We start from the raw sequence: 11883 nt of genomic DNA, 5'->3' as shown, positions 1-11883 counted from the left end.
TCAGAAGTATTTTCTTATAAGTAACTCATGAGTTATTATTATTATTATTATTCTTCCATTATACTCATATGCAAGCGGAGCTTATGATGAGTCCTTGCGTGATGTTAAATACAGGTCAAGTGTTGGTTATACAGGAGGAAATACAGGTGTTGAGACCACGCCAAGATAACAAGAACATAGGAAAATACAAAGGAGTGACAATTAGATACATGCGATAATAACTTCCCAGCCCAGGAACATAGAGCAATTCATTGGAGCGATTTGTACACCTCTGTATTTATTAGGAACCTGAGGTGCTTGAGTTCCGGATTTAATGTATCCCCTGCGGGTTTCGAACCCACGCGCCTTGGTTTCCCACGCCAAGGTGCTACCGGGTGGCCGCATTAACCATTCGGCCACCGGGGCAGTAACTCATGAGTTCTAGTATCTATAAAATAACTTACTAGAGAAGAGTCATAATATCTTTTAATAAGTTCTATATATAAAAACTTATTTATAGTTATATAAATTCAGTTCTCTTTTTATAAGAGATTATTTAAGTCTCTTTAATTCTTTATTTCTGCAGAATTGATCTCTGCTGTGAGCAGTTTCTGAATATACTGAGTATATTCATTCTTTAATTACAGTTCAGACAATCTGAATAGAAGATCTTACAAAGACTTATACTCTGTTTTCTTTTATATCAGATCTTTCACAGTGCTTCTCAAAGCCTGCAAACTCTTCAGATTATAGATACTCTCTTCAAGAATTCTCACAGAGATTCTCAAAGTGTTGACTCTCAGTGTTATAGAGAGTAGTTATACAGGCTTCTTCTCTCTCTCTTCTCTCTTCTCTTATAAGAAATTGAGAGACTCTTCAGTCAATCTCTTTATAATACTTAGTCTGAGTATTCTGAAAAGCTTTTCTATCTTTTCTAGTTTCTCTGTGTCTGTCATTCTGATCTTCTTGATATAGTCAGATCTATGAGAGAATCAGTCTGCTGAGTTCTTATTTCTCTTAATATACTCTATCTTGAATCAGAATTTACTCAGTCTCTGAGTTCAGTAGATCTATCACTGTAAGAGTTTCTTGATTAAAGTAAACTATTATAAGTTATTATAATCAGTTCTAACAGTAATCACTGTTATAAGACTCTTAAAGTAGTGATATCAGTGATAGAAGAATTTCTCTATTATAAGAAGCTTCTGATTATAAATGTTATAATTGATCTCTGTAGATTGTATCTTTTATAAGAAAAAGAATACTGAAACTCAGTTCTTATTTAGCTATAGTTATAAGACTATTTCTGAAATTATAAAGAAGAAGATATCTGTCTTCAATCTGATTAAGAGTAAGAGATTAAAGTAAAACAGTATCACAGTATCTATAAATATCTGTTTTAATCTCATAAAGACTCTATAAGCTTCTGAGATAAGAAAGTTCTTACAGCTCTCTCTTCTCAATAATCTTTTCATTCTTCATTTATAGAATAACTTCTTCTTATTTTCACTCTTCAGTATATCTGTAAGAATTAAGAAGATTCTCATAAATATAAGATAAATTATCTATAGAAATTCACAAAGCTCAGAAAGAATTAAATCTTATAAATACTAGTTAACTTCAGTTACAACAGAATAGTCTCAATCTATGAAGATTTTATCTGAATATTATCTGCAGTAATTACATATTCTAGGAAATTAATCTGATAGATACTGAAGTTGTACTTTATACACTTAATATACAGTTCTGTCTTATCTAAGATCTTCAATATAGTTTATATATACTCAGTGTATTCTTTCTTCTTTACAGAGTACATTATCACATCATTCAGATATATTATTATAAAGATATTCAGATATACACAAAGTATTTTATTAATGAAAGACTGAAATACTACAGAGATACTAGTTAAATCAAAAGATATTACTAGATATTCAAATAATTTCAGTATGATTTTAAAAACAGTCTTTCATTTAATTTCAGACTCTATTCACAGCTGTGTATATATATTAATTATATTCAGTTGTATAAATATAACAGCTCTCATGAGACAGTTGATCATATTCTTAATCAGATATAGAGAATAGTGACTCTTTATAGTCTTGAAGTTCAGATTACAGTAGTTTATATACAATCTGAGATCTTTATTCTTCTTCTTTATAAATATCACAGAGACTTCTGTAAAGATCTATAAAGATTAGATAAAGTCATTCTTCAGATTCTTCTTTACATGAGGTTGTAAGACCTCTGTCTCATAATAAAAGAGCTTATAGATTGCTCTTCAGAAGAATTTCTACTCTTCTATTAAATCTATTATCAGATTCTTCTTATAATAAGATAAAAGCTCAGCTATCTTAGCTGAACTGAACATCTCTACAAGATCTCAGTATTTCTCTGATATCTGAAGCTCAGTTTTCATAACTGTGAAGTTCTCAGACATTTATAAAGTTATTATAGAGATGAGCTTGTCTTCTTTAATTAACTCTACAGTATTATCTAATTCTATCTTTATAAGTTAGTCTATCAACACTGATCATAAGTATAAACCTTACTTATAAACAGCTATGTATAAATTATATCTTTGAAGTTATACAAGTCTTAAGTACATGTTATCTGTGATATCTGTAATAATCACAGTTTCTGTAAATCTTTTTCAAGTTTCAGAGATATCTTGTAATTCAAAAATAACTCTTATAAGTCTCTCAGTTCTTAGATCTGAGTTCTTACACTCTGCTTATTATAAGAGCAGATTCTCAGTTTTCATTACTCAGCTCATTTACTCTGTAAGCTTTAGAGATACTACAGTGATCTGAGATTCTGACTTTATTAATACTTCTTATACTTACAGAGCAGCAGTACTGTGATACAGTCTCTTCTTATAAGTATACATTTTCATTAAGAGAGTAACAGATTCAGATATCAGCTTCAAGACTCTTAAGAAGACTGTTACTGACTCTGTTTATCACTTCTCAAATTTCTATTTTAATTTATTTAGACAGTTTAAATAGAGATATTCTGATTTAAAATAAATAAAGTAAAGACTCTTTTTCTTAATCTCTCTGTTATACACTCTCTTCATAGAAGCTTATAAAACTCTTTCTCTCTGCTCAGCTGTCAGATATAAATCTCTCTATATCTTATTCTCTTTTTTCAGTAAATCTGTTCTCTGTTATTCTGACTCTCACAGAGCTGATTAGTAATTCACTCTCTGCAGATCTATGACTCTCACAGTAATCTGTAAACAGTGAATAAGAATCATCAGTTTCTTCAGAGTTAAGAACTTAGAGTCTTACTTAATAAGCTTGTTCTATATATTTTTATTCAGTTGTTTTATAAATAACATTATTCAGATCTTATTTCAGAGCTCTGTTTTCACAGATCTTAATTTATATCACAATTTTATAAAGTACTGTAAGTAGTTTTTATCAGATTTCTCATCTCTTTTTCTAATATTGATGATCACAGCTCAGATATTCTCTATTCAGCTAATAAAGTCTCTCAATTTATTCTCTAGATATATTTTAAGAACAGATTAGTGAGATCTCTTATAATTATTCTCTAGATAGTTCAGCCAGTTCTTGACTTCAGTGTAGTAGAGATCTGTTATTATATAGATAACAGCTTCTTCATCTTTCATATCACATAGTCAGACTTATAAGTCAATTTCAAATACAAACTTATAAAAGCTTTTATAGATTATGATTCAATAGATAATCTTAAGTAGTCATAGCTTAAGAAAGTTTCTTTTCAGTTCGCAGATATCTCTGAAGATCATATCTAAGAACTCAGTTTGAGAGTGTTTACAGATAGTAAGTATTTCTTATAAAAAAAATAGCTTGATTCTGTGACAGATGTTTAAGAATATTCTTCACTGAGATTGATTTATTTATAAGTTTGAAGAATTCTTCTATCATAGATACAGAGAATGATATTCTGTAATTAATTGATAGATTCTCTAAGACTTCTTCTATAAGAGTTATTCATAATTCAGATGACTGCTTCTGAGTGTCTGTAGTACAGTTTACAGAGATTGAAGTATATAAGTTTCTAGTTCTTTCAGTTATAACAGATAGTTGCTGACTGACAGAGCTTGAAATGTAAGAATAAGTGCTCATAGACAGTTATTCAGATGTTTGCAGCTTGATGTGATATATACTGTTAACTACTAGAAGTATTCACAGTAGAAAGATAAATGTAGAAATTAAATGTATATTAGTATTCAAGCTGAGTTATAAATAGTATTCATAGACTTCAGTCTATATAGTTGTGTGTAGTCAAGAGCTGCTAACTCTATTGATTATATGACAGATAGGAATAGAGGTAAAGAATCCGCGAGAAGTGAGATTTCTTACATTATCTTTCTCTTATCACTTCTTTGAATTATCTTAGATATTGAAAAATAAGGTCTCAGCTTTTCTATTTTATTTATCTTCTCTACTATCTTCTTCTTATTACTTATATTAAGGAGAGTATTACACTCTTTCTGACTTAATAATCAGATTAATCTTTTCAATGCCTTTGTTATACTATCTCTATTAAGATAATTAACAATATTAATTAGTTCTCTCATATCTGATATTCTGAATACTTCTCTTAAACTCATTACTGCAAGTTCTCTAGATTTTGATAAAATTTGATTTTATTACATAATAACAAGAATGGTTAAGAAAAGATAGTAAGAAAAAAGAAGAGAGAAAAGAAATAAAAGAAAAAGAGAGAAATAACTGATTATATTATATACTTATAGATTATTTACTTACATTACTTTCAGTCTTTTAACAAAAGATTCTATCTCTTTATCATTTTTAATTTTCTTATTCTCTTTTATTTATATTCACTCTTGATTTTACAGTTGTTTATCTTTGATTTCTTTATTCATTCTCATAAATCTACTGTGTATATCTTCTTATTCTATAAAAGATACGATTCTCTATAATATCTGCTTAGCTTTTTATTATCTTATTATTTGAAACTCATTATCTCATTTATATTTATTGTTTTCATTACACTATTATCTCATTATTTCAATCTCTTTCTTTACTCATCTCTTATATAAGAAGAATATTAATCTGTATCTGAAAAAGACCTAGTACTCACTCTCTCATTTCTTATCAGATTTAGTGCCTGTGATATTTAGTAATTTCTATCATCTTCTTTCAATCTCATTTTTTATTTCATCATCTCATTTTCATGCATTCATCTCTTTTCAGACAGAGAGACTATAGTATTTACTCTTACTACTTCTCAGAGCTTCTACTTCTCTCTTCTTTCACTGTATTCTTATTTCTTCATCTGAAAGCATATTTACTTTTTACTTCTCAGAGCTTCTACTTCTTTCTTTCTGAGACTTTTATCTCTTTCTTTCTGAGACTTTTATCTCTTTCATTCTAAGACTTTTATCTCTTTCATTCTGAGGCTTTCACTTCTTTCTTCTGTAAAGTCAATCACAATAAACAATCAAGCATGTATATATATATATGTATAGCCGCCCGCTCATTCTCATCTTAGAAGAATAAGATAAGATTTACCTTTTTACATGTACAATACATGATTAGTATATACTACAGATAATATATACTGCAGAGTGTGATTTGAGTATTTTATAAAGCTTAAATTATTTAAATTAAAACTTCTCAGAAGTTTTATTATGTATAAAAACTTATATTTTTATCTTGAGACTTGATTTCTTAACTAGTGTTCATTTGCGGAGCGAAGCGAAGCAAATATATGATGAAAACCCTGGTCATTAAAAGTGAAGAATTTCCTTTTTGAGGTTCTTGGCGCGAATACAGCCCACTGATTGATGTAGAATTAAGCGAAGCGCAATCCCGTGACATTGCACTATCATATCATCTACTCTGTACAGATTCTTGAATAGATAATGCATCTGATTAACAATCTACTCTGTACAGATTCTTGAATAGATAATGCATCTGATCAACCATCTCTCATAGATTCTCAAGAATGAATAATGTGTCAAAAGCCTGTTTTCACTGCTTACAAAATCAGTCTCTTAATCAATTTATTTCTTTACAGTATTCTACTACTTCTACAGCTGTGTGTCTTCAATACTACACTCAGAGAACTCAGGTATTATACTCTTCTCTCATTATATCTTTTCTATCACTGATTATCTCTTTACACTGTGTAGAACTGTAAATAAATATATACAGTGAAATCAGATTCTTCTACAGTCACAGATTCTGTGATAAATGAGTCTGAACTCTCTCAATTATTCTAGATATATTAACACTTCATGTAATTAACAGCAGTCTCTTAAGCCTGTGTAAGAATAAGTGCTTACAGACAATTATTCAGATCTTTGCAGCTTGATATGATATATACTGTTAACTGCTAGAAGTATTCATGATAGAAAGATAAAATATAGAAGTTAAATATATAATAGTATTCAAGCTGAGTTATAAATAGTATTCATGAACTTCAGTCTATATAGTTATATGTAGTCAAGAGCTGCTAACTCTATTGATTATATAAGAGATAGAAAATAGAGATAAAGAATCTGCAAGAAGTGAAATTTCTTACAGTCTGTAAACAGTCTATTGAAACTGATATATTATCTGAGATTAAGTTTTATTACTGTGAGATTCATAGTTCTGATATATCTTCATTAACAGTAGTCTGTAAAAAGAAAACTATCATTCAAAGAGCTTACTGTATTATTAGATATTATAGAGAATATCTCTTATTCACTTCATTCTTAACTTAATTAAGAAAACAGCTGCAGTCATTATCTTTGATAATTAATTCATCTCTCAGTTCTGCAGATTTCTCTTCAGTCTTTCATTAATTATCTATATCATTATTCAACTTATTCTCAAGTCAATCTTATTTCATCTTTAGAGACATGCTTTCACTGCAGTTACAGTTCTATCTCTTTTATTAATAAGCTGTAAAATCAATCTTGCAGAGTCTTCTGTTATAAGCTTAGCTCTGCAATGTCTTTGTACACAGAGGCTCGTGTGCATTAAGATATTTTAATATGAAAGCTATGATAGACAGTGATTAAAAGATAATAAAACAACCGCTTCACCACGAACTCGCTCGATTTTTCGAATAAGAACCCGCCGATAGATTCATCGAAAAGCCCTCGATCATACAAGCATTTTGACCCCATCACCGACCGCATACCACGTGTGGTGATGAAGTTATTCAGCCAAACATGAACCAGACAGTGTTCAAAACTCCTGTGTGGGATTATCCCCTGTTCTCCTCTATCACATCACAATCCCGGGCCAAATTGCCATACAAATTGTAAGATGAAGAGATCTAGCCATATGTGTCAATCTTCTTGATTTTGGAAGACTTCTGATCTGTAATTGTGAAGATATCTGAGGAGTGATCTCTGCAAAAACCCTGTTCATCTTTGATATTTCAAAACACTAACACCAAGTCTCATCCTTGTATCACTCTTCTCAAGCTGGCTCATCCCTGGCAGAAAAATACAAAAAGATATCTCAGTGATAATATCAAGTATATAATCAATGAACACTTCTGAAGTGTAATCTCTGCAGTCTGTCTTCAGTGTATCTAGACTTTAATATCAAGTCTCACTCTTGTACTATTTCTCTCAATCTGACTCATCTTCAGCAGAATAATATAAAAAGATATCTTGACAACAGTATTCAATACATAAGTAGCAGATAATAAGTCAACAGAACAAGTTAACAGTACATTAATAACTATAAATTCAGTATATCTCAAGATCTGACTGAGCCTTTGATCCCTGCACAGTGAGATATATTAAATCTAGTTGTAATATCTCAATATTCAATAGATTCTGTAAGAGATTGAGAATAGCAATACTAGATTTCTATTGAATTTAAGAATTAAGTCTATATTGATATAATCATTGACAAAGTTCTCTATTTTGAGATATAAATAACCAGTTCCTCTACATTCTGCTGACAATATTTATATTGTTATATAGAAATAGACTTATATTCTCTATAATATCAAGACTCTGAAGAGAGAAAGTCTTGATAGAGAGTATATAATAGTATATATCTTAGCAGTTTCTATCTCATTCTTCTACAGCAGTTATTACAAAAAAAAAAGATCTTAGAAATAGTTTTTTACTTCTCTTAAAAAAGTAAGATATTTTTCTCTGAATTTTATACAATATTCATACTATTCCTGAGATTAAAATTCTGAAGAGAAGAAAGAAAGAAGAAATAGAGAAATAATAAGTTCTTGAAATACAGAAACTTGAAAAAGCAAGCAAGATTCTTGAAAAGCAGTGTCTGAGTGAGATGAATGAAGAAGTCCTATTAATTTTTCATACTCAGACTAGACAACCACAGAAAGTGATCAAGTTCAAACTTGGAATTTTAAACACAGTTCTAAAAACTTTGAAAATTTCTAATATAATCACTGACTCTTCAGTTTGCTCTTCTTTCTTTTCAACTTCTTCTTCTTCTTCTTCTTTAAATCAGAAGAAAATATATGCTCAAGCAGCTGAATCTGCTATCTCTAAATCTGCTATCTCAAAATGTGCTCAAAATTTTGAGAAAACTGAGAAGAATACTGCTCATACTTCTATTAATAGAAGAGTGAGAAAAAAAATGCAAAAAGAGAAAAATCTTTAAATCTCCAGAAATAGAAGACTTATTCTCAAAGTCTCAAATTAGAATATCTTACAGAGAAATAAGCTAAACTCAAATCTCATTTTCAGAATTAGAAATGAAATCAATCAGCAGTTCTTTTCTCAGTTAATAACTAATATTAAAGTTCAAAAATCCATTATAGCTTCAATTGAGTCATTCTTTTTTAAAAACTCTATTATTCTGATTACAATGTCTGAATTTAGTGCAGAATTCCTTATTCAGAATGAGAATCTCTGAAGATCAGCAGTAAAATCTCTGTTAAATATAATAATTCTATCTGAGAGAGATGAAAAGTGAGATAAATTCATTCTTCATAATATTTCAGTTGAAATCTTTGACTGTCAGAAAGAAATGCTACTTCTCAAAAATGAATTAGAAGAATACAATTCTATTCAACTAACAAAAGAGTCTGTATAACTTAATTCAATTGAGTTTAGATAGAGTAGAAGAAATGCCTCTGTTCTAATATATATAAAGACACTTGAAGAATCAAGAATCTCTGAAGTAAGAGTAGCAGATTTGAAAATGAGAGTTCATAAATATAAAGACTCAAGAATGTATCTCAAAGCTCAAACACAGTGTTCAAACTGTCAAAGATATGAACACTTTGCAATCTCTTGTTTCAGAGACTTAAAATGCGCATTCTGTGCTAGAGATCACAAAACTAGTGAGCATAAATGTGAAACATGCTTAAAAAGAGATGAAATATGTTAATATACTCTGCTTAAGTGCTTTAATTGCAAAGAAAAACATGCATCTAGCTCAAAAGCATGTGTATTTACTTCAAGAACTCAGAAGAACTGAAGAAAAGATAAAGCTTAAAGTGAATCTAAAACTGAAGAGAAAAGTCGAGCTAGTAAATCTACAACTGCAAGCTTAAAGAGAAGAAATTCTCAACTATCTAGATCTTCAAACTTCAATTCTCTAGCTAAGTGTAAATAGAATTTTGTAAGAGGCCTACGCTGAATAGATCAGTATAATATATAGATCTTATATAACAAAGAGAAAAATGATAGAGAAGGAAAGAAAGAGAAAGTGTAGAAATTAGTGATCAAAGTGAATATTTATATGTGTACATGATGGTGTACATAGTGGAACTTTGAAGTGAAAGAATAGAGATTTTCATACATAATGAAGCTTCAGAGTGAAAGAATAGAAATTCTGTAGATTTTCAGCTGAGAGTCAGTAACTGAGAATCAGAGTGATAGAAATCTGTGAAGTGTAATGAAATAGTCTATATAATTGATCAGACACAGCTTGTTACATTAGTCTCTTCTCTCTTTCTTAATTGTACATAGCTCTCATTGATCAAGAGCTGTGATCTCAGATAACACAGAACTCAGAGTTCAGGTCAGATAATCATAGTCAACTCATGACACAAGATATTATCAGTCACAGATGTAGAATCTCTTATCAAGAATATCTTCAATCTCTCATTCAAGTTCATTATCTTCTTCTATGATTTCTGATAACTGTCAGTCAGAAGTTAGCTAAGAAGAGAACAGATCAGTAACAGCACAGCAGAGCAAGCTCATATGAAAGATATTATAAATCTCTAATAATATAGCAAGACAGTAGTTATGACTGTCTAGAACTTCTATCACATTATACTTTATATGATAATAATTCAGTGTGTGAGATGAGTGTGTGATTCATATATTCTTAAGATTCAATTATATTAGATCTTCTATCTTATATTACTCAGTGAGATCTCAGTGAACATTGATTCAATCTTCTTAATTCTGTTTAATACTTATCATAAAGACTTTTGCTCAATCATAAATATCTCAGAGTTTTATTACTATATTATCAGTGATCTGAATCAGACTGCAGAGATTCAGTGTAAAATATATAATCTTTAGAAGATTCAGTACTTTCATATAATATTTATATATGAGAAAGAATGAGCTTATATCTGTTGAAATAACATCTCAGTCATTGATAGTAACTTCAGTATGTAGAAGAAGATTATATTACTTATCTTATAAGTAATTACAGAACTTATAAAGATAATTCTTTACAGTCTGAATTATCTATTCTGATGCATTATCAGTCTCAGAGTGATAGATAGTTAATAAACAGTGTATAATCTTGAGAACTTGACAGATTCTTGTTCAGAGAGTACTCATGAATTGATAGCTCTGATCTGATACTATAGATCTCAGTAATTCATGTATTCAATACAACAGACTTGATAGAAAAGCTTCAGTAACTTGTTCAGTATTTATCTTATTATAAGATTTTAATATTACACTCTTGCTTAATTAATTCACAATAATCAGAATATTTCTACAATTCTTACTCTCAGAGAGATTAATAGTGAAGTTAATTATCACATCTCATCAGATTCTATCAGAAATATTGAGTAATTTCAGCAGATCTTTTCTACAGTTCTTTCACAAGATAATGAAGAAATAATGATTACAGTTTCAGATAAAATATCTGATGCTGTTTAATATCTTAGATTAGTAGAACTCTTAAGAGATTATTCAATACAGTTATTCACAATCTGAATGACTGATTATATAAGAGTGATACATCTCTTGCATTATTCAGATGTATAAGAGTTCAGAGTGAGAGACTCAGCATCATTCACAGAATCATAGAGTGTTATTATTATTAATTGAATATTCTGAGATGTTGATTCTTATACATAGTTCTGAGAGAAATCAGAGTGCTTCTTATCATACTGCTTCAGTAAGTGCTTGAAGAAGTTCATTAGTTTGAGCTGCTGTATGTCATAGTTCATCTAATATAGATTTGAGAGAAGTTAAGATATCAGTGACAGTTCTAATCAGAGAAGCACATATAGTATCATAAGCTGTTTCATTTTGATTAACTAGTATCTTCAGATTTAAGAGCTAATACTCTCAGTTCATTCAGTAAGTATCTGTTATATCAGATGATATATCTTACTCTCATCATAAGAGAGCATCTGTCATTGAGTTCTGACTGTCAGAACAGTAGTATATTGTAAAATGAAAGCAGCTTAAGAACTCAGATTATCATATCTGTCATTCAGTGAGTTTACAGATAGTTGTGAAGTACTTGAGATTCTTATGATCTGTGATTATCTCAAATTCAGAGATACTTCAGAGTTTGAAGTCTCATTCTTCTAGACAGTATACAATTGTGAGAAGTTTCTTATCATAGATCTCATAGTTGCATTCAGCAGAACTCAGTTTTCTAGACATGAATTTACATGATTATAAGATATCTTTATTATTATATTATAATATAGCTTCTTCTGTGACATAGTCAGAGAAATCAGCTTCAATAA

The 11883-nt window shown here is 29.6% G+C and overlaps 1 pseudogene across 1 annotated transcript; it reads right to left on the bottom strand.

Annotated features, from left to right (window-relative positions):
• Nucleotides 1–316: 316 nt before the first annotated feature.
• On the bottom strand, nucleotides 317–405 carry BDBG_16114 (annotated as a pseudogene). Its single transcript has one exon. The product of its transcript is annotated as a tRNA-OTHER (tRNA).
• Between the last annotated feature and the right edge of the window lie 11478 nt (nucleotides 406–11883).

This window comes from Blastomyces gilchristii (genome assembly GCF_000003855.2).
Source record: "Blastomyces gilchristii SLH14081 genomic scaffold supercont1.1, whole genome shotgun sequence".
Classification (NCBI taxonomy): domain Eukaryota; kingdom Fungi; phylum Ascomycota; class Eurotiomycetes; order Onygenales; family Ajellomycetaceae; genus Blastomyces; species Blastomyces gilchristii.
The sequence above is the reverse complement of the archived record's forward strand: the minus strand, read 5'-3'. Positions and strand labels throughout refer to the sequence as shown.